Source organism: Phalaenopsis equestris, unplaced genomic scaffold, assembly GCF_001263595.1.
Source record: "Phalaenopsis equestris unplaced genomic scaffold, ASM126359v1 Scaffold199847, whole genome shotgun sequence".
Lineage (NCBI taxonomy): Eukaryota > Viridiplantae > Streptophyta > Magnoliopsida > Asparagales > Orchidaceae > Phalaenopsis > Phalaenopsis equestris.
The window spans coordinates 271,394-275,652 of NW_018219698.1; positions in this window are offsets into that span (position 1 = coordinate 271,394).

The following is a 4,259-nucleotide window of genomic DNA, read 5'->3' on the forward strand; positions in this document are numbered from 1 at the left end:
CTCCCATGTTAAAGAAATCCTTAAGACCCTTCCACGGATACTTTATGTGAATTTTGTAGTCTACTTGGCCAGCCTGGCGTCTAGATTCTTGGTTCAGGCGCCTCGGTGTTGGACCTAGGTGCCCAGGTGGCCAAGGTGGCACCTCGATGGATTTATTGGGTGCCTAGGTGTTCCAACTAGTCCCTAAGTTCTCCAAGACATAGAGGGTGTTACCAAGGTGCCAAGTTTTAGAGCTTAGGCGCCCAAGAACAGAGAGGTTGGTCCCTGGCTTGGGTGCCTAGGCACCTTGAAGCTGTCAGATTCTAATTTTTTACCTTTTTTGACAAAATTAGGCCACATGGAGGGCTAGTTATAGTTATGAAATGGTGTGGGTTGGTCCATTTGTTGCGAGCTCAAAAGGAGGACCTTGCATGCTTAACATGTGGATGGAAAAAAGACCTCTATTTACATGGTTCTTTTATCATTTTTGTGTTGGAAAAAATGGAACGAAAGAAGGGCGTTTCCATTTTTATTAGGAGACCCTTTGATCAGCTTAAAGATGAACTTTTTTTAGAGCAGGAGAGAAATTTCTCGAGCTTTTGTTGGGGAGAGCTTAGGAGAGCTTGGAAGAAGAGTGCTTGGAGCTTGGGAGGGTTTCTTCGCCATTCAATTCCTTTTCTCTTTCTTCTTCTTGTCTTTTATCTTCTTTCTTCTTTCTCTCCACATTTTCCCCACTACATTGTTGTGGGGAGTGTGAGGGAGCCTTTAGAGGAGCTTTTTGAAGAAAGCTTTATTTATCTTTTAAATAAGTAGAGCTTCTTCCTTCTTTCTAGAAAAGGTGAATTCATCTTCATTGTAGCAAGATTAGAGCTTGGATCAAGCAAAGAAAAAGCTTCTCCAATAATCACATAGGAATAACTCCTCTAAAACCCGGTTTTCTCTTCCTTAGCAAGCCACTTAGTTCTTTGTGTTAGAGATTTAAGTCCAGATTTTGTATTAACGGGAAGACACTAGTTTAGAGAGCTTGCTTTTGTGATCCATTATGAATCCAAAGATTTACTTAATCCCTATTTCATAAACCCGTTTGAAACTCGCCAGAACTACGTTAATCTCATGATTATTTGGTAGCTTTGCTCTTGATGAAGGGGGCTCCCTTTTGGGTCTAGAGAATGAAGTATTTCTTTGACTCCTCATTTATTAGCTCGTAAAAGGAAATGTCCATAAGAAACCTTCATTTTTAAAGGTTTATCTCTAATGGAGAAGCCTTTAATATTTTTGTCAAATAATTATGGGCAAGCCCATCGTTACAATGCATAACAAACAGTAGCTACACAAATTCATCCTAAAATTAGTACCTATATGAGAACTTTAGGAGTGGTTCCACTTGCCAACGAAATGCACATATGTTCATCCTCACATTTTCATGTGGTCATCTTCATTTATAAATGCATGAAATTGTTTAAAGATATGCACAAAAATGATGAACTATTCACTAGTTTTTTATCGTCCATCAATCCTTAGTTAGTCATCATTGGTGAACTTGACCGACCACCTTATATTGTTTGGTCTGATTGGTTGTCTCTAGTAGGATGGCTCAATCGGTCGCCTGATGCGATCGACTCAACTACCTACTTGGTTTGGCTTGACCTGCCTCCAAGTATTGGTCAGTCTGATTAGCCATCCTTCGTTACATGGCTCGATCTGTCGTACTACCTATTTTATCTAGCTTAACCAGCCCTTTGATATTGTTCTGTTTTATTTCACCTAATATCATTCAGTCTGATTCACCCTCCCTCATCAGATGTGTTGATTAGTCATCTGATGTCGGTTGGCTTGGCCACCAAACTTTTGCTTCCTCAATCATCCGCCCACATTCATTATGTTCGATGAATCATCTCCTATTGGATCACCCAATTGATCACCCGTTGTCAGTCGGCTTGGCTGCATTTCTCCAGTTAGCCGCAATTGCTCTGCATTTTGCATTAACATGTATTTGATCCTATCATACATTACATATGTCAGTCATATGGGTAGGATTTGTTTGGTTATGTTTCGATCAGAGTGTAATATAGTTTTGTGTGGCTTGTACTAAGCATGACTTAACTTGAGCTTAATTTCATTTTGAAATATCTTTGTTAATTTTTACATCATTCAATTACTACATTATGTATTATTTCCATGCACATTGGATTAGTTCTTCGAGAGCATATGCTATCATATTCCCATAATGAATACTCGACATATGTTGGAGGTGGTTAACCCACTCTGTGTCTAATCCACCTTGAGTGTTACTCAGTTAGTCATACTTTTTTGCGTATGGCTTTGTTGTGATGTATCATCTATGGGTGCACATTCACTCTGCCTAGTTTGAATGTGCATGCATAATCCTTTGCTTCATTCTTGTTCTGTGGTTGCTTCACCTCGTGTAACCACATTGAACATGCAAATCTTGTGTTTAATATTTATTGTTTGACTATGAATGCATGTACCTTGTTTGGGTTTTCATGTCATGATATATAGTTTAGGATGTCACATATTTTTTATCGTATTTAGCCCGAGCAACAAAAATATGATAAATTATTTATGGTGTTTAATGTGAATGTTCATACCACATTGACACATCCACAATACACTATCTCACCTAAAGTGTCACACATATTCGATCACATTTAGCTTGAGTGACCATGGCATGCTAGTTCATATTTGCATTAATGTACGTGCATATGTTGACCATTTTGGTGAGATTTAGTTTTCTCTTAGAGCTAGGATCTAGCCATAAGGCTTTTTCTATCGGCTATCCTAGAAGACTAGTGATGGGACCCGCCTCACTTAGAAAAGTTTGCTACCTCTTGACTCTTTTATAGAATCTCATATGGGTGGCCTTAAACCCTCAACACTTTGTTGAGTTGGTTTAGAACAACATGGTTAAGCCCCAAAAATGACTTCCCATAGGGTTACTGACATGCCTTAAAAAGACATATTTATATGTGTATTTCATGCACATTTTTAAGGATATTGCAATTGAATGAAAGGTATTTTGTGTGTTTTTTATTTCAGGTGCAAGAAATGGAATTTAAGAGCAGAAAAAGCAAAAAAAATGGAGCAAAAATGAGTTAAATGAAGCTAAAAAACAAAGAAGTGACCTAGGGCTTAGGTGTCAGGTAGTTTTAGAAGGCTGACACCTAAGCGCCAGAGACAGTTATGCTTATATTCATTGAATTTGGATGAACTTCAAAAAGTTTACTGAAGTGACCCTAGGTTATTTTCAAAGCTTTATATATATGAAGCATTTACACAAATCCAAGAAGAGGAGAGAAGGAGAGAAAAATCATTTTTGGGTAGGTTTGACCACCATTAGGGTGGGTTGCCACCATACTGAAAGTGTGGTGATTGTCAGTGTTTGCTGAGTCTTTTATGAGTCTTGTGGATTCAAGTTTAGTCAAGAAACTTCAGAGGATTGCTTGGGAAAAAGTTTAAGATAAGTACTTGTACTTTTGTTTAAAATTTATAAACTTAGTTTTTAATATATATAATGATTTGTTTTATTATCCCCATACATTTTGAGTAGTTTTCTTTTCTTTCTCCTTGCAATAAAAAATGATCATTTATGGATTAGAATGTTCAGAGGATTTCTTTTATTCCAAAAACTTGTGGTATTATTTTCACTGGTTTTTCTTTTACTTTGCAAGCTGGCCATTTGTAATGTTAAAAATTTATTGTGAACATAATGATTTGGGAGGGCTATGATTTCACCAACTAGTTTGTACCTCACTAAACCTTCGATGGAGGGGGTGTCAAATCCAAGAGGGAGTGAAAATGGTTGGGGAGATAAGTTTTGATGAGCACATAATTGATGATTCTAGAGTGATATGCTAGAATCTTTATCAATTTGGTCTTAGTTCAGAACCTGAGGGCCTGGTTGGTCCAATAGAGAGGGCACTGTGGGTAATATAGAAGTGAGAGGGGCTAGAATTTACTCAGCACAACCATATAATTAGAAACTTAACTTCAGATTAGCTAGCGTTTTTATGCACTCTAGAGAGGGTAAAGAAAAGGTATGCTCATATTTGTCAAAAAACCTAATTTTCATGTTCATGCATTTGATTTCTACACTGATTACAATTTCCTTGCAAGGGGAAAGACTTTTTATTATACTCATACTTCTTTACACATCTATAGTTTAGAAACTTTGCATCTACTTTTTAGCCTTAATTTAGAAGTAACAAACTTTAGTTTGTACCTTTTTACAAATAGCTCGATATTCTTCTCCAAAACATTTA